General features: G+C 40.4%; 1 protein-coding gene across 14 annotated transcripts in view; it reads right to left on the bottom strand.

Annotated features, from left to right (window-relative positions):
- LOC128620775 (membrane-associated phosphatidylinositol transfer protein 2) overlaps positions 1 to 18196 on the bottom strand; it is a 62274-nt gene extending 44078 nt beyond the window's left edge. For 5 of the 14 annotated variants that reach the window (XM_053646056.1, XM_053646057.1, XM_053646054.1 and 2 more), the window contains exon 1: positions 17366 to 17919. The gene's annotated coding sequence lies outside the window, so the exon portion shown is untranslated. The other 9 variants (XM_053646046.1, XM_053646055.1, XM_053646053.1 and 6 more) reach the window with 8 other exon arrangements.
- Between the last annotated feature and the right edge of the window lie 1980 nt (positions 18197 to 20176).

Below are 20176 nucleotides of genomic sequence, written 5' to 3'. Positions count from 1 at the left end.
CATGGCCAACCAACATGCAAAAATCATGCATTTACTTCCATCAAAATACATACACTACGATTACCCTGACCTGCATCATAACATCCAAAGGTTAAAATGCAAAATGGACCAGTAGAAACATGCGAAAGCATTAGGATATTATGAATTACATAATGAATGTGGAAATCAATGCCTTACCACCTTTCTTGGGCAGAGAAGGAAACCGAGACATTCAGGACATAAAATAACATTGGCTCTTTAACTCACCATCTATGAAACAGAGCCAAATAATAATGATGAAAAATAATAATAATAATATCTGTATGATCAAATATAATTAGATCAGCCAAATCTAAGCCTCTGGGAGCTCTAAACATCTATAAGCACATTCCAGCAAGAAGACACAATTTACCTTATTGACGGAGCATAGCAGACGGTCTAATCAATCAATAGAAAGCGCACCCCCACTCCATGTCTCATTCCCAAACATGAACGTGCTACACCCATGCCACCACAGCTTGGGATCGGTGTCTGCTCTTGGCCCTCACACATTCAACACTGTCAAATGAAATCATCCGATAGACTGAAAAGGAAGGGGGGGATGCCTCTTTTATGCAACCTTTCTCCCCTCTCGCTGCTGTTTCTCCAGTATCCGCCTCTTGTGGTGGGCTATAAAGCGCTGTTACCATGGAAATGCAAGAGGCTGTATCAGCATTGGCTGGTCTGAATGTGATGAAAACGGCCCGAGGACAGCCCCTCAGTTGATCTCTCCACCCTCTGTTTGCATTTCTTCCCTGGCTTGATCTCACAAGTCGGAACATCAAGTGGTGGAGTAACACCAGCTGTCTATTCTGAAACGATCACGTACGTCCGGCGCTTATGCACACATCACGAGGAGGACATGGGAGGAGGGAAGATGGAGAGAGGAGAAGGATAGTCGGCACATGTGGCATGGAGATAACTGATGGAGGAGTGTGTACAGTCACACACTTGCCTCCTAAAGTCAGATGATACCAAGAATATCCTTTCTACCTTTTGTAGACTTTAAACCACGTCACTTCTAAGTTATGTGGCAACAGTGCAACACATATGATGTAGAGGTTAATGTTCACATCGAACGTCAGAATGGTGAAAAAAAAATGTGATTGTAGTGATTTTGACTGTGGCATGGTTGTTGGTGCCAGAAGGGCTGGTTTGAGTATTTCAGAAACCGCTGAGCTCCTGGGATTTTCATGCACACAACTAAAAAACATCCAATGACTGGTGGAAATGCTTTGTTGATGAGAGAGAATGGCCAGACTGGTTTGAGCAGACAGGAAGGCTACAATAACCCAAATAATCACTCTTCACAACCGTGGTGAGCAGAAAAGTATCGCAGAACACACAAGATGCCAAACCTTGAGGTGGATGGGTTACAACAGCAAAAAAACCACTACGGGTTCAAATCCTGTCAGCCAAGCTCAGGAATCTGAGGCTACAGTGGGCACAGGATCATCGTAAATGGACTGTTAAAGACTGGAAAACATTGCCTGGTCCGTTCCCAATTTTCCAATACTCACCACAACCACACCACGGTCAAAGTCACTGAGATCACAATCACTGATCGTCACTGTTCCCAACAACCAATCACTGATCGCCACTGTTTCCAAAAACCAATCACTGATCGCTCCCATTCTAATGTTTAATGTAAACATTAACTGTATTTGCATGATTTTATTTACTGACTGTGCACATGTTCCTAATAAAGTGGATGGTGAGTGCATATTGTATGGAGAGATTTTTTACAAATGTGAAAGATGGTCAGATATAATCAGAAAGAAGAAAAAAATATGGTTTCTCTGCATCAAGTTGATGGAGACGACGAGAACACAGAGTTCTACTCACACTCTTTGTATCCCCCCTCCTTCACAGAAAGAACTCTTTTTTTTCACCATCAAGGAAATCACATGCTATCAGATTTTGTTTTTTTTCTCTTTTTTTTCAGATGTACAGAGAACTCATTTGCCTTTTCTACATTTGCATGCACTAATGTAATACATAAGCAGGTGTGAGGATGGATGAGGGAGCCAAATTAAATTCACACGTGTTTAATTTAAAGAAATGATGTGTAAATTTGTGATGTTACACACTCACATGGTATACAAAGATAGCTCCTTATTGATTTTGAAGCTATATTTTGATACAATTGCAACTATATGAGTCCTGCAGCCGAGATCCCCAGGGAACCGGTCAATTTTAGCCACATGCATAATGAGGTCTTATAAAAGGATGAAAATGGAGAAGAATCAGGACAAATTTCATTTTGTATGAAACGTTACAGCACGAGATGTGTTAAGAGATCAGACCTTGAACAGCAACGAGCAGGTCAATAATCTTGATCTACACAAAGCAGGAAACCACTACATGTGCGTTCCTTCGCAGCAGCCACTGTACAAGGCAAGTCAGGAGGATGTGTATGCATGGTTATGTGCGAACAATTCATCTACATCATAGAGGACACTAAGGTTAATCATTGATGGATATTGATATTACAAGGTGCCGTGTGGAAATCAACAGACATCATGATTAATCAAAATCAATCACTTCTACTTGCCTGGGAACCTACAGGATTCTGAGTGCTGTCCAAGACGTACAAGACTGTCACCAGCACTGACAATTAGGTACTAAAGCTCGAGTGAGTTGTGCTTATGTGAGCCTATATTCCCAAAGACCAATCACTGATTGCTATTGTTCCCAACAACCAATCGCTGATCACCACTGTTTCCTGGAGAACAATCACCGATCACCACTGTTTCCCAGAGACCAAACACCATTGTTCCCAACAACCTCTCACCGATCACCATTGTTCCCAACAACCATATGAAACATATGCAAATCATCACGATCAGTGAACATGCAAATTATCCCATGACATCATCAGGCAACTGGTAGCAACTTGTTGAGCATGCATTAGCTACCTCCCCCTGAAAAGAGCTGGCAACGCTGATTAACACCTACCTACTATAATGGTTTGTGTAAGAAAAACACACCATCCCTCTCCTGCCCCTCAAAGACTGCACCTCTGAATCATATCAAAAAGAAAAAACAGGTACTGCAGAATCCTCCAAACCAGAATGCAGGCTGCTAAAATGTTCTCTAGGACTGGTATCAGAATGTGTGTAGGCTCCTCACCCTATCAGTGCCGGAGCTAAACGAGAAGTCCAAAATATCACAAGCATGAAGAAATGGGCAAAAAGGAGGAGCACAAACAAATGGCTGGCACGGGGGGCGGATGATGAGCAAAGGCAGTTTATTTATAGAGCAGCCCCAGCTGATAGTGGCACGCCTTGGCAGTCATTCGTTTCCTTAAATTACTGTAATAAATCACTCACCTCGCGGGCATTTTGAGCTAGGATAATCGTCAGACACTCACCTCGCCACTCACAGCTATGAAAAAGCTTCTTTTGGAGCTGTGGAAGTACGAGGTATTACTGAAGCTCCTATTCCTATGCTGGTTTACTCAGCAGGTCTACGAGGAAACGCGAGGATGAATCGCTGATGATCAAGTGAGTGACTCTGAAACCATGTCCGACTTACACCGAGGCACAAGCAGCCTAAAAAAACCCGTCCCTGTTGATGCTATCTTACAGTGAAAGCATTCAAGATTTCCTGATTGTTGACTCGAGGTGAATCAGTCAGCCTGTTAACTAGATCACCTATTAACGAGTGTAATCTGAAGCGGTGTAGAAGATGGTACACAGTACCTCCGAGGGGGGGGGTTGATGTTTGACTCAACACAGTACAAGGTTTGACACAACACTTTAGATTTACTAGTACTTCATTTTTAACAATAAGCAGAATTACAAGCTGTAGGTCAGAAAAAAAGAAGCCAAAAGTCATGCATATTTGCTCTAAAAGTCTGAACAAACCTGTAGGTAGGTGATTTTTAGCCTTGGTGGAGAATTATTCCATTTGAGGTCAGAAGGCAGAACTACACAAACTTTGCTCTCAGAACTAAAAAAAAAAAAAACAACAAAAAACCCCGTAATTTCCTGTTTCTGTGACTAAGTAAATGCTTCTGAAGCTTATCTCCTGCTCTTCACAATAGCAGCGTGAAGCGAAATGTGCAAGGAAAAAAAAAAAGATCTAACTAAAATCAACATTGCTTTGCTTATGCAAATACCAGCCACAAACAAAATGCATACCCAAACAGCTCATGATAAAGAGATGAGCGGAAGAGACTGACAGGTCCTACGTGCGGTGAGAGGAAGCTCTGAACAGCATGAGATGTTGAAAAAGAGCACATTTACAGAGGAAACGCGAGTCGGCAGGCCACGATTCCGGCATGGTTTGGATGGCAGTACCTCCTCGCTATAAGATGGAGCAGTTAAGCAGGTGGAGTGTAAATAGTTTTGGGCTGCTGCTCCTATGAGCCGCATGATAATAGTGCAGCCCATGGACTTATGATATGGCTGTTAATGGTGCGAAACACTGTGCATATTAGGAACTTCACAACAACAGAGCGATAATACCGTTTCTTTATTTATACAGCGGTTATTTATGGCTTGTTTTTCCACCGCTGAGGGTTTGTTTAAAATTGATTAAATTTCATACCATTGCTCTTACATCTCTTAAGATGTAAATAAATGATTCAGTTACTACGAAATTATGAGTCAGTCATAGCACCGGTTCTGACCACCATGTTTTTCCACTTTCAAGGCACTCTCGTACGCTGAGAAAAACACAACACACATTTGGTCCTGCCTTCTGGCTGAAATAAGGAACCTCACAACAGAGCTGGCCTTATGCTGATTACTAAGTGGAACAGCTTTTATGTTGTGAGCATGCAAACACATCTGCCCCTTAACTGGGACAGACATCACTGAAATGAAAACAATAGTGTGTGTACATGACTGAAATACTTACTACTCTTACTAACCAAGTGTTTAGTGTGAGGTGTGTAGTGTAGAGTGATCTGTGTAGTGTAGAGTGGTGTTTAGTGTGATGTGTGTAGTGTAGAGTGATGTGTGTAGTGTGATGTGTGTAGTGTAGAGTGATGTGTGTAGTGTGGTGTGATGTGTGTAGTGTAGAGTGATGTGTGTAGTGTGATGTGTGTAGTGTAGAGTGATGTGTTTAGTGTAGTGTGATGTGTGTAGTGTAGAGTGATGTGTGTAGTGTAGAGTGATGTGTGTAGTGTAGTGTGATGTGTGTAGTGTAGAGTGATGTGTGTAGTGTGATGTGTGTAGTGTAGAGTGATGTGTTTAGTGTGATGTGTTCAGTGTAGTGTAATGTAGAGTGATGTGTGTAGTGTGATGTGTGTAGTGTAGTGTAATGTGTGTAGTGTAGAGTGATGTGTGTAGTGTGATGTGTGTAGTGTAGAGTGATGTGTGTAGTGTGATGTGTGTAGTGTAGTGGGATGTGTTTAGTGTAGTGTGATGTGTGTAGTGTAGAGTGATGTGTTTAGTGTGATGTGTGATGTGTGTAGTGTAGTGGGATGTGTGTAGTGTAGTGGGATGTGTTTAGTGTAGTGTGATGTGTGTAGTGTAGAGTGATGCGTTTAGTGTAGTGTGATGTGTGTAGTGTGATGTGTGTAGTGTAGAATGATGTGTGTAGTGTGATGTGTGTAGTGTAGAGTGATGTGTGTAGTGTGATGTGTGTAGTGTAGTGGGATGTGTGTAGTGTAGTGGGATGTGTTTAGTGTAGTGTGATGTGTGTAGTGTAGAGTGATGCGTTTAGTGTAGTGTGATGTGTGTAGTGTGATGTGTGTAGTGTAGAATGATGTGTGTAGTGTGATGTGTGTAGTGTAGAGTGATGTGTGTAGTGTGATGTGTGTAGTGTAGAGTGATGTGTGTAGTGTAGTGTGATGTGTGTAGTGTAGTGTGATGTGTGTAGTGTGGTGTGATGTGTGTAGTGTAGAGTGATGTGTGTAGTGTGATGTGTGTAGTGTAGAGTGATGTGTTTAGTGTGATGTGTTTAGTGTAGTGTGATGTGTGTAGTGTAGTGTGATGTGTGTAGTGTAGTGTAATGTGTGTAGTGTAGAGTGATGTGTGTAGTGTGATGTGTGTAGTGTAGAGTGATGTGTTTAGTGTGATGTGTGATGTGTGTAGTGTAGTGGGATGTGTGTAGTGTAGTGGGATGTGTTTAGTGTAGTGTGATGTGTGTAGTGTAGAGTGATGTGTTTAGTGTGATGTGTGTAGTGTAGTGGGATGTGTTTAGTGTAGTGTGATGTGTGTAGTGTAGAGTGATGTGTTTAGTGTGATGTGTGATGTGTGTAGTGTAGTGGGATGTGTGTAGTGTAGTGGGATGTGTTTAGTGTAGTGTGATGTGTGTAGTGTAGAGTGATGTGTTTAGTGTGATGTGTGTAGTGTAGTGGGATGTGTGTAGTGTAGAGTGATGCGTTTAGTGTAGTGTGATGTGTGTAGTGTGATGTGTGTAGTGTAGAATGATGTGTGTAGTGTGATGTGTGTAGTGTAGAGTGATGTGTGTAGTGTGATGTGTGTAGTGTAGAGTGATGTGTGTAGTGTGATGTGTGTAGTGTAGAGTGATGTGTGTAGTGTAGTGTGATGTGTGTAGTGTAGTGTGATGTGTGTAGTGTGGTGTGATGTGTGTAGTGTAGAGTGATGTGTGTAGTGTAATGTGTGTAGTGTAGAGTGATGTGTGTAGTGTGATGTGTGTAGTGTAGTGTAATGTGTGTAGTGTAGAGTGATGTGTGTAGTGTGATGTGTGTAGTGTAGAGTGATGTGTTTAGTGTGATGTGTGTAGTGTAGTGGGATGTGTTTAGTGTGATGTGTTCAGTGTAGTGTAATGTAGAGTGATGTGTGTAGTGTGAAGTGTGTAGTGTAGAGTGATGTGTTTAGTGTGATGTGTGTAGTGTAGTGGGATGTGTTTAGTGTAGTGTGATGTGTGTAGTGTAGAGTGATGTGTTTAGTGTGATGTGTGATGTGTGTAGTGTAGTGGGATGTGTGTAGTGTAGTGGGATGTGTTTAGTGTAGTGTGATGTGTGTAGTGTAGAGTGATGCGTTTAGTGTAGTGTGATGTGTGTAGTGTGATGTGTGTAGTGTAGAATGATGTGTGTAGTGTGATGTGTGTAGTGTAGAGTGATGTGTGTAGTGTGATGTGTGTAGTGTAGTGTGATGTGTGTAGTGTGGTGTGATGTGTGTAGTGTAGAGTGATGTGTGTAGTGTGATGTGTGTAGTGTAGAGTGATGTGTTTAGTGTGATGTGTTTAGTGTAGTGTGATGTGTGTAGTGTAGTGTAATGTGTGTAGTGTAGTGTGATGTGTGTAGTGTAGTGTAATGTGTGTAGTGTGATGTGTGTAGTGTAGAGTGATGTGTTTAGTGTGATGTGTGATGTGTGTAGTGTAGTGGGATGTGTGTAGTGTAGTGGGATGTGTGTAGTGTAGTGGGATGTGTGTAGTGTAGTGGGATGTGTTTAGTGTAGTGTGATGTGTGTAGTGTAGAGTGATGTGTTTAGTGTGATGTGTGTAGTGTAGTGGGATGTGTTTAGTGTAGTGTGATGTGTGTAGTGTAGAGTGATGTGTGTAGTGTGATGTGTGTAGTGTAGAGTGATGTGTGTAGTGTGATGTGTGTAGTGTAGTGTGATGTGTGTAGTGTGGTGTGATGTGTGTAGTGTAGAGTGATGTGTGTAGTGTGATGTGTGTAGTGTAGAGTGATGTGTGTAGTGTGATGTGTGTAGTGTAGTGTGATGTGTGTAGTGTGGTGTGATGTGTGTAGTGTAGAGTGATGTGTGTAGTGTAATGTGTGTAGTGTAGAGTGATGTGTGTAGTGTGATGTGTGTAGTGTAGTGTGATGTGTGTAGTGTAGAGTGATGTGTTTAGTGTAATGTGTGTAGTGTAGTGGGATGTGTTTAGTGTAGTGTGATGTGTGTAGTGTAGAGTGATGTGTTTAGTGTGATGTGTGATGTGTGTAGTGTAGTGGGATGTGTTTAGTGTGATGTGTGATGTGTGTAGTGTAGTGGGATGTGTTTAGTGTGATGTGTGATGTGTGTAGTGTAGTGGGATGTGTGTTGTGTAGTGGGATGTGTTTAGTGTAGTGTGATGTGTGTAGTGTAGAGTGATGCGTTTAGTGTAGTGTGATGTGTGTAGTGTGATGTGTGTAGTGTAGAATGATGTGTGTAGCGTAGTGTGATGTGTGTAGTGATGTGTTTAGTGATTCTAGTTATTGGTTGCCGTTTTTTTTATTTCTGTGGGACGGTACAGGGAGACACTAGTGCATTTACAGTACCTTTTAATAGAAGAACAACTTTGGTCATGTGACAAGCTCACCCGCGTTGTAAGGTAGCGTACGCTATGAGCATCTTTGTGATTGGATTTTCAAAGCCGTATTGAGAGAGCGAGTAGTACAATGTGAGCAGCATCCGTTGACAAGACTGCTCGTTGTACAGTGCAATGCCAACTTCGGAAAACTTGAATCAGATGTTGTGTAGTAACATCGTGAGCAATGTCACGATCCTACTGTGGGGTCTACTGCTGCCCATTTTGTATGAAAAACAGTGACTTTTCGATCATCATGGCAGTGCTGCTCAGTAGCCATGATGTAGACTACACATGAGTGAATGGGCTCACTGGATCATGTGAATATGAACTTTTTTGGACAAATCGTTTTTTGACGATTTCCCTGGCCGCTTCTACAATTTTTCCCCGTCGTTTTCTTCCTGATTTGTTCTGAAGCCAGCCGACCAGGTCTTTTCAAACTGCTGCTCCTGCCGCATCACAGGGCAGTGTAACACACTCTGAGAAAAATGCTATTTCTCCTCGTCCTCTTGTCCACAAACAAGAGCTCACGGACACCCATGATTGCCTAGTATCGCTGTGATTGACAGGGGAGATAGAGTACATCACCTCTCTCACCCAGAGAGAGATCCCTTGAACCCCCGTTGGGATTCCAACTCGTACTCTCTGACCAGTTCCATATTTTTGACGTTTCTTTTTCTGTACGCTTGTCATACAAGACTAGCGATGTTAGTACGCGACGTTATAATCGCCAGAGCGGTTCGACATGGACCGATGCGAAGACTCCTTCCGTAAATGTTACATAAACATCTGCTAACAGGGAGCTTCACCGTAGCAACAATTATACACACTGGTGTATCAAACATGTTTTTTTAATACATATATTATGAACCTTATATTAAGTAGCACTGTCACTACAGAAACAAAGTATCAGAACTAGCATGTTAATGTAAACCATTTCATAGAAATCATTTATATTACGGCCAGAACTACTTTCCGAGCCGTGGCGTTAAAGAAAATTAATGGAGACCTTCTGATTTGAGAAATCAACCACTCTGATGTAATAGACATTTAATATTGGAATCGATGGTACATCAATCATACACCCAGTATGAGTGCCAACATCACAAGATAATCAAAGTGTAAGTACAGTTTTCTGCTGTTGCATTGTGCTGTGTCAGCTGTATTGAATTCGCTTGTCATACAGTGTAAGCACAGCTTAAAGATAAGATAAGATCAAATAAGCTTCGTCGATTCGGAAGGAAATATTAGACAGATGCATCATTTGGGCTTGAAAGTGAGATTCGCCTCCTGAGGAATTTGTTGGCAATTTGTCCAGACTCCTAAACCTCCACCATGCCACTGCACCGTAGCTCAGGAGTTTGGCTAGAAACAGTGAGACGTCAGAATTAATCAATGGCATGGGGAAGGCGGGGGGGACCACACACAGCCCAATACCATTAGTGTCTGGATTGGCTCCAAGTGCAAAGGCTGGAAAATATACAGTTGCTTCTCACAGCATTGATGACACAGTGCCTGAAGCCAGCTATGACATAGGACCCTCTCAGTGGGTCCCGAGCCATTTGTTACCAGGATTAACCATCTATTAAGACCAAATGCCCATTTCCTGATTGCGTTCATTAATAATGGCTCTCTGCATTGTGGACAATGACTTCGGCCCACGCACAGCTGCAAAGCAAAGTCCCAAAGTGCTGGTGTTACAAAAGCAATTCTTTCAAGGCTGAGAAAGTAGGACTACTGGGCTTTCAAAGAGAAGTGGGACATGTTTGATAATATTAACGTTTGCACTATTTCGCCACAATTATGATCGGATTAGTTCACAATTGTGTAATTCAGGACCCTGAACATGATGGGAAGAAGCTGGCTGTAAAAAGGGTTCAAATTGGTCCAAAAGGCCTTGAGTAAGAATTGGGGAAAAAACAGTACATTTCCTCAGTTTCTTCTATTGTAGATGAATATGAAAAAATGATGGATATACATTTCTCACCGTTTTTTAAAAAAATAATTGTGACAATATAAATTCCATTCACGTCCCGTCTTGTATGTTGTCAACCTTAGCAAGACGTCCCTGATACTGATGTTCTCCCAGGTGTTGTGCTATTATTATTGTAGGTGTCACAATTTAAAATATAAGATAATCTAGTCAAAAATATCACGGTTTCACAGAATCATGGCATTAATCAACTATTTTTAAAAAAATAATAATAATAATTTAAAATAAAAAAAAAACACACACACAAGCCAATGGTGAAATTGAAGAGAATCCTTTGTATATCTAAAACAAAAGGAAATAAAAATCCCCTAGTTGTTGTTCTTTCTGTAGGATAAGATTTCCGGACATGTCTGTTAGAACGTAGTAATTAGGATAGATTTTTGAGGGATAAGGCGATGTCTGTAGAAATCACAGAGAAGGGAGTGTTTTCATGATGTACCCATGGCTGTCACACTTAAAAAGTCCATCCACCTCATTTTAGTACAATATGTGACCTTTGTTCTAAGCGATTGTTGGCTGTGCAAGGTGATACCCTTACTAGGAACTCAGTAACTTACATTAAAAAAAAATATATATATATATATATATATATATATATATATATATATATATATATATATATATACACATACACACACACACACACACTTACTTTCTAGATATTGACTGATACCCAAAACTAATCCAATACCGACAAATCACAGTAAAAAAATAAAAAAATAAAAGCAGGCTCTCTAAATGCTTCTGCTGCCAAGTTATGCGAGACTGCAGAGGAACTTTGGCACGCTGCTTCATGGTATCCAATGTTCACATGAAAAATGTGTACTGTCAGCACATATAGCACACATTTCTAGCACAAAAAAAATACAGTAGATCAGATTAAGAGGATCTCACAAATGCAGATCAATTCCAATGAATGTTTGAGTCTTTGATGGAGATACTTCCTAATCTTGTTTTAAGAATATGCTTTGGCAAAATCTGTCCACATTTACACAATTAGTAATGAAGTTTAAAAATAAAAATAAAAAACCTTCTGGATCATACTACACACCAAATTAACACAGTTTCCAAATGCCTCTTCATCAAAATGAGATGATGCGAGTTCCTCTTTCTGCTTCTCCGGGGAAACATGGAAATCAGCTGCCCTAAATCAAACCCAGTGTCAGTCAGAGCAGCTCTTACAACTTCCACGCTGACTAACAAACTGAACGGTCCCATTGCCAAAAGATCGATCGGATGGAAGGTTATGATCTATGCCTTTGCACAAGAGTAACCACCTTCAACAACACTTAAGCGTCTACTTTCTGTAGTTAGTTCCCTGTAACATTCTGCCTGCCAGTCACGATTTAAAAATAGGTCATGCACTAAGGGTGGGTGGGGGGGGGGAGGGTTGGGGGGGTGAAGTAATGCTGATGCGGTTCCTTTTCTGGAGGCCAAGAGGAAAATGGTGCTCAGTGGAAAGAATGGCATCCAGAAATAGCCACAGGAAAGCAGAGCAGAAACATCAAGAGGTCGAGGGTGATTGGTCACCGGCCGGACTCGCTCATCAACCGGCATCAACGTAATCCAACGCTTTCAGCAATCACAGACGTTACGCCTTCCTCCAGGAGGCAGATCCTCGCCAAAGAGTTCAGAGGTACTGTAACTCTCAGTAAATGTGAGACATACGACCCTTACATAAACTCATCTCACTTATTAATGGTCTTCCCTGCGGAAGATAGAGTGTCTGGAGGACGCATGGTTTGATTACACCGTCAGTCCGCTCACAGCACAAGCACCTTACTCTACTCTGGTCATTGTCACTGCACTCCAAGTGACGGCGCGATCCAGTGAGTGAATCAACGTATTTACCACATTCAAATACTGTGAGCACTTTGGAAATTTCCATTATGGAAGCAATGAGGTAGGTATATATATATATATATATATGTACACACACACACAGCTCCAATACCAGCACATACTACATAATTATAGTGAATGTGCACTGCAAAAAAACAACAAGAGGTGCTACTAAAGCATCTTCCTACAATACAACCATGACCATAAAAATCACAAGGAGTCCACTGCTAGTAGCACACACAAAGCAGCAACCAACAATGCAGTCTGTGCAAGAAAATAAAACACCTACATATAAAGCTAGGACAGTGAAAATCACACCGCATCTTGTTCTTGATGATCAGCCCCTATTGGTATTTAACAAAAGGATTCTGCTATATTTTATATTATATATATATATATATATATATATATATTTTTTTTTTTTTTTTTTTTTACTTCACTTACAGCTTTAAAGAAATGCTTTTCCAAAGGGAAACAAACCCCCCATTTCGATCCAAGATAACTAGTATATCTAGCTAACACACTTCATTTAGCTATACTGGAAAAGAACGAGCATAGTAGCCTAAGCGCATGAACACGTGTACGCTTTATAGCTACTATTTTAAACTGGGGAAGCATAAACAAAGCTAAATAAAAATGTTCCATGATCGCGCGAGGAGGAAAAAACTCGTACCGTTCCCAAGACATCTCAGAAACCATGGTGTGAAGACTGCTTAGTACTGCCACTTGACCATGTTTCATTTTTGACACTGAACATGGAACAATTACTCTTCACACACTTGTGAGGGAAATTACTAATTTTTACTTTGTAATAAGTTTGTTCTTGTTCTGTTTCATTCTCATGTGAGGATAACGCCTAAAGCGGCCATGTCATGTCACTGAGATCAGTACAGAATGTTTATCTGCTTACAGAGACACAAACATGTTCTCCTGTTCAAGGTTCATCTGCACATCTTCTAAGACTCTAAGACAAAGCCTGTTTGAACTGCCTCAAACCACTTCTTATCGGTACACAGAAGTGTGTCATGCTCTGCGTTTCATATATATATAGTAGTGGTTCAGCAGTAAGCGCTTCAGAAAACTCTCATTATTCTATCTGCTTTATTCTATCCTGTATTAAGCATCTTTCTGTAATAAACCTTTTTACCTTCAGAGGACGAGTCTGCGAGTGTTGTCTAATTTCCACGACACACTGCACTGGGTTATCAAGAGGTCACGGTGCTGTTCCTAGCACAAATACCGTACATACCATACACTCATCGTTCATTCAAAATGAAAAAGCAAAGCAAAAAAAAACAAAAAAAAACACATTTCTTCTTTACCATCAAAGCTTGTTCATACACGCTTTCTATGAGACCATCAACCCCTGGCTCACCCGGCAAACCAAGTAGCCTGTATAGAAAGCGCTGTTTACTATGCAGCTATAAATAATGCAGCGAAGGCGTGAAGCCGATGGACTCCGGGTCATATCGGTATGCTGGTCAGAGTTTGACCGAGGCCTCCCTTTGTGCTCTCCTCCTGTTATTTGCAGGCTTTCCTGAGCTTGGGCGTGGGACTGAAAGGCAATCAATTGCGTGACTCATTCTCCTAACGATGGCTTCATCAAGGACAAACCTAATCATCTCGGTTTTATAACTGGAACCAGGGAAGCTTTTCTTTTTTTTGTTCATAATATTTGAGAAGAATGTCATCTCATTTAGTCTCAGTCCATAAAATGCAGGGTGTGGCGTAGCGGAGGGAGGGTTATGTACGGGAAGAAGCACTCAAGCACTCTGAAAGGTGGAGCAAGCATAAATATTAACAAGATAATGACGATTGTAACTCCTCACCTCGAGTGCGAAGCACACCAGGGCGACGTGACGCAGAGTGAGGCTGCATGCCCGAAAAATCCTTACATCAGGAAACTGCTCACGTTACAAGACATCACTACAGGCTGAGTCAGCGTGGGTGGATCTCGCGGTGTGTAGACACCATTTACAAGAATTTGCATTCATTATGGAACATTGCTGTATTTCAAAACCGGTGAGTTTAATGCGTTTGGATTAAATTATACAATAAAATATTATATTCGGTAATAAAACAATAGCAGGGCATGAGACGTCTGTTCCTGGAGATCCCAGTGAGCACGTTCACAACTCGGCACGGTGTTTTATAATGAAATGGGACTTGAGCTTAAAACACAGTGAACTGTACGTATAGGCTGTTTGTTTCAAAAACATTAAATGAATTTAGTGCAGTTAGAGATCCCAGATCATATTTCTTTGCTTGATCCCAGCCTCCAAAACACCGTACCTGGCTATTCTCTGGATGCAAACACCACACTAAACCATATTTATTTATTTTTAATATTATGCAGTTCGGGACGTTCTTAAAAATCTCCAAATATGGAAGCAAGCAAAAACAAGCAAGTCCCGAAAGACCGGCCTGAGAAACAGTGATCTACATATAGAAATTACTAAAAACAAAACAAAACAAAAAAAATCATTGCATACCAGCTGCCTGCGTGCATCCATTCGTACATTTTGAGCGATTCACTGGAAGTGGATTAAGCTTCATGAAGGAGACAGAAAGGAACAGATTGAAGTCTTCTGTGTCCAACAGCCTCTGATGTCCTGTTATCTTTGACACCTAGAATTAAGACACGCCGCATGCCAGGGCTATGAGTCACCCGAACATAGAACGATGACCCAGACACAAAATCCTGCACTTCATCCACCCACACACCACCTGAGATAAAACCGCAAAAAGCTTGTCTGATTCAATCAATTAACAAGGAAGGTGTTCACTATGTAGGCAAATGCTGGATGGGGAGTAATGTAGGAGAACGTGTGGGCGTTGCTCTCAGAAAAACCTCGGTTCTTGGCCATCGATTCCAAAAAATGGCTTTAAAAACTTTGCCTTGATACTCTGGTCCGTGTTGACTGGTGACTTGACTGCATCACGTACATCATGCTCCAGATTCACATCAGCTACACATTCCTGCTGTGAGTCTCCCACTCCAGTACATCCCAAAGGTGTTTTAAGATTCAGATCTGGTGAACGGGGAGGTCACTGAAGTGCACTGAACTGAGTGTCATGTTCAGAGAGACTAGTTTGATGGCTTGTGCTTCATGACATTGCATTAGCATGCTTAGAAAAAAGAAGCAGCCATTATTAGACAGGTAAATTGTAGCCGTAAAGGGATGAACACGGTCAGCAACAAGACTCAAGACAGGCTGTGGCATTCAAATGATGCTCGATTGGTATCCAATACTCGAAGGGTCCAATGTGTGCCAAGAAAACATCTGTATTAAAAAGGTCCATAGTATTAATGTGTGCCAAGAGAACATTCCCCACACCATTACACCACCTCCACCAGCCTGAAGTGTTGAGACAAATGACACTGGGTCTTTTACACTTTCACAGCAGAAACTCACATTCATCAGACCAGGTGATTATTTTCCAATCTTCAACTGTCCAGGTTAGGTGAGCTTCAGATTCCTGTTCTCGGCTGACAGGAGTGGAAGCTGATATGGTCTTGTAGCCCTTCTATATGTTGTAGTCCATCCGACCTCGACGTCCAATGTGCTGTGCGCTCCGAGATGCTTTTCTTCTCACCACGGTTGCAAAGAGTGGTCATTTGCGTTATTATATTTATTTGTTTGGAGATATTATTATTTGAGTATTTGACTTCCTGTCAGATCAAACCAGTCTGGTTATTCTCGTCTGACCTCTCTCGTCAATCGAGGCATTTCCACAAGCAGAAACAAACGTTCTACACCATTCTGTGTAATACGCAAATACTGAAATACTCAAAAACCATGGTCAATTGAGATCTATGTGTATAGGTGTTCCTAATAAAGTGGTCAGTGAGTGTATATTACATTTTATTTAAGGAAATATTTAAAATTTTTACTATATCCACCAACATGCATGCATGCATACACATTATATACATATTATATACATATTTTATATGTGTGTGTGTGTGCGCATATATATATGCACACACACACACACAAAGATATATCTGTGTGAGTGTTTTATATATGTATATAGTGTGCACACACACATCTGTATGCATATATATGTATATATATAATGTGTGTGCATATATATATATATGCACACACACGAAGATGTATCTGTGTTTTATATATATGTATATAATGTGTGTGCACATATATATATATACACACACACACATAAATGCACACAGATATATCTGTATATATATAAATATATATACACATATGTGTGCATATATGTGTGTATATATAAAATGTGTGCATATATATATATATGCACACACACAAAGATATCTGTGTGAACGTTTTTATATATATATATATATATATATATAAAAATTATATATATAATGTGTGTGCATATATATATATATATATATATATATATATATGCACACACACGAAGATATATCTGTGTGTTTTATATATATGTATATAATGTGTGTGCACATATATATATACACACACACATAAATGCACACAGATATATCTGTATATATATAAATGTGTGCATATGTGTGTATATATAAAATGTGTGCATATATATATATATATATATATATATATATGCACAAAGATATCTGTGTGAACGTTTTATATATATATATATATATATATATATATAAATTATATATATAATGTGTGCATATATATATATATATATATATATATATATATATATATATATATGCACACACACGAAGATATATCTGTGTGTTTTATATATATGTATATAATGTGTGTGCACATATATATATACACACACATAAATGCACACAGATATATCTGTATATATATAAATATGTGTGCATATGTGTGTATATATAAAATGTGTGCATATATATATATATATATATATATATATATATATATGCACACACAAAGATATCTGTGTGAACGTTTTATATATATATATATATATATATATATATATATATATATATATATATAATGTATGTGTGTGTGTGTGTGTGTATATACACACACACACACAAGCCCCGCCCCTTCTATCTATCTAAGTAAGCAGGTTAACCTTATGTAGGTTAACCACGACATGTTTTATATAAGCAAATATAAAGGTACCGTGTTTTGTCGCTCACGCACACTGCAACTGGTTTTAATCCAAATTTAATGAAAAGAATAGCGAGGCACTGAAGCAGGTGACTGTTTTTAATAACGTTAGACACATTAGTAGGTGCAGCCACGTTAGCTATGCGGCTAAAGCTAGTCTGTTTTTCTTCCTCCGTTAACACACAAACCCAGCAGCTCGGCTGTGTAAAACACACACACTTACCTGTGATCAGAGCTGGACTTGGAGCTTGAAGAGCTTCTCGAGTAAGTTATTTGTGAGGCATGGCCATTTGTTTGGCAAATTCCCCAGCTAGCTAACCCATGCACATCCTGTGTGTGTGTGTATTTCGCAGCTCGACGCTGTCAGTGTGTGCAATGGTATGTCGTGCTGTTAGCTAGCAGTGTACGTTAGCCGACTTCAAAAGGTAGCTAAGCACGCGCGCGACGCCCGAGTTAACCGCCTTCCAGAGGGAAGGTTTCTCGGTTATCTTATCGCTGTAGTGTTCATCCAGGCGACGTCTAAAGCTTTCGGCTGTTTATCGTGCTCCAGCTTTTCCAGATGTGCAGCGATGTGTCTCTCTGAGCCCGAGTTCAATCAAAAACACAAACCGTGAGCTTCTACCGATTTACAGTCCGAGTTCTGCCTCAGCTTCCCACCTCCTTTCCTCCTCTTATTTATCATCCGCAAAGAAACACAAAGCATCATCATCTCTGCAGTGATGATTAAGTTCTTCTATCAGACACATTCACTCCTCCTCACCCCATTGCTTTCTTTTTTTCATATTTTTTTTTAAATTCCTCTGTTTTAGAGTTGGCGCACCGACTAGCGGCCACAATGCGCCATGACACACAGGAACATACACAGGTCAGCCATATAAACAGCCATAACATTAAAACTACCTCCTTGTGCTCCGACTCGTCGAGGTATGGACTCTACAAGACCTCTGAAGGTGTGCTGTGGTATCTGGCACCAAGAGATTAGCAGCAGATCCTTTCAGTCCTGTAAGTCGAGATGGGGTCTCTATGGATCGGACTTGTTCGTCCAACACATCCCACAGATACTCGACTGAATTTGGAATTTGGAATTTGGAAGCCGAGTCAACACATTGAATTCTTTGTCATGTTCCTAAAAACGTTCCTGTACAATTTGCAGTATGTCAGGGTGCATTATCCTGCTGAAAGAAGCCACTGACATTAGGGAAATACCATCGCTATGAAGGAGTGTGCATGGTCTGCAACAGTGTTTAGATAGGTGGTACGTGTCAAAGTAACATCCACATGAATGCCAGGACCAAAGGTTTCCCAGCAGAACATCACCCAGAGCATCACACTGCCTTCGCCGGCTTGTCTTCTTTGCATAGTGCATCCTGGTGCCATTGCTTCATGGTCCAGTTCTGATGCTCATGTAGGTGCTTTTAGCGGTGGAGTCAGCAGGGGTCAGCATGGGTACTCTGACCGGTCTGTAGCTACGCAGCCCCATACACAGCAAGCTGTGATGCACTGTGTCCTGACTCCTTTCTATCATAGCCAACATGAACTTTTTCACCAGTTTGTACTACAGTAGCTCTTCTGTGGGATCGGACCACACGGGCTATTCTTCACTGCCCACGCGCATTAATGAGCCTTGGGTGCCCATGACCCTGTCACTGGTTCACCGGTTGTCCTTCTTTGTATCACTTTTTGTGATACTAATCACTGCATACCAAAAACACCCCACAAGACCTGCTGTTTTGGAGATGCTATGACCCAGTCGTCTAACCATCACAATCTGGCCCCTGTCAAAGTGGCTCAGATCCTCACACTTGTCCATTTTTTCTGCTTCCAACACGTCAACTTCTAGAACTGACTGTTCACTTGCTGCCCAATATATCTCACCTATTGACTGGTGGCAATGAAACGAGATAATCAATGTTATTCACTTCACCTGTCCGTGGTTTTAATATTATGGATGATCGATGTATAGGCATATAATAATAATATAATATATACATAGGCAGGAAATAAAAGCAATCACAAAAGGATATAAAGAAAGTGAAGTAAACATAAATTGGCAACATTGACCAAGTATTTCTGCACTTTTGACAGAAAACTATTCTGCCTTGGCAATGCTATAAAACTCCTGCTAAAAAGCTTTAGTCTTCTAAGTGAACTAAGCAGGAGGAGCTTTAATAAGATCCTTGAAATATTTAGGCCAAAGACCATTTAATGCTTTGTAGGTCAATAAAAGTATTTAAAAATCCTATTACTAGGAGCCCTACAAAATCACTTCAGCAGTGTAATGACAAGAACAGAGCATTTACGTTCATTAATATGGAAAAAGCTTTGCATCTTAGAACTGAATACAATCCAATAACAGAGCCGAGTAGTTGAGCTTTAAGGACATCTCTCCAGGGCCGCAGCAGTGGCTCTCTGGATTTCAATTCCCATTTTTCTAACGCAAAACCGTTAACAACTGAATTTCTGCAACAGTTGGTTTTGCATTTTGAAGTACTTTTATTGAGGTGCTTGGTGCAAGAGTAAATAGTGATCCAGAGATCTACAGGGAATGACAGAGCTTAATTCATGAGAATTAAACTGAATTATTTTAAATTCTTTCAATTTTCCATGCACTACAAAGGCATTCTGTTCAAAGTGGCAAAAACATCTCGAAGTGACAAAGTTCCTGCCTCGTAAAAGAGTGCATAAACAGTCCGTGTGGTTTGGAAAGAGGTAATAAAAGTAATGGGTGGAATGTCTAAAAGAGAAGTGGAAGAACGGGTATAGGAACTGCAAGTGTGGGAGCGCTGGTCGATCCTTCATGAAATGACACAGAAAGGTAACTAAACTCTACGAGATGTATTATAAAATATTCACATATGGCACAGGAAAAGGGGAAGCAAAATGGCTCAACAAAATACCAACAAAAATATAAAAACCTGCTGGATAAAAAGTAATAAATAAACAAAATTCAAGTACAACTGGAATTTTAAAAAAAGAGTTTAAAAATAAACAGTGAAATGAACTGTGAAATTAATTCAGAAATTAAAAAAACAAC

Source organism: Ictalurus furcatus, chromosome 16 (genome assembly GCF_023375685.1).
Source record: "Ictalurus furcatus strain D&B chromosome 16, Billie_1.0, whole genome shotgun sequence".
NCBI lineage: Eukaryota > Metazoa > Chordata > Actinopteri > Siluriformes > Ictaluridae > Ictalurus > Ictalurus furcatus.
Note: the sequence above shows the minus strand (reverse complement) of the source record. Positions and strands in the feature narration are given on the sequence as shown.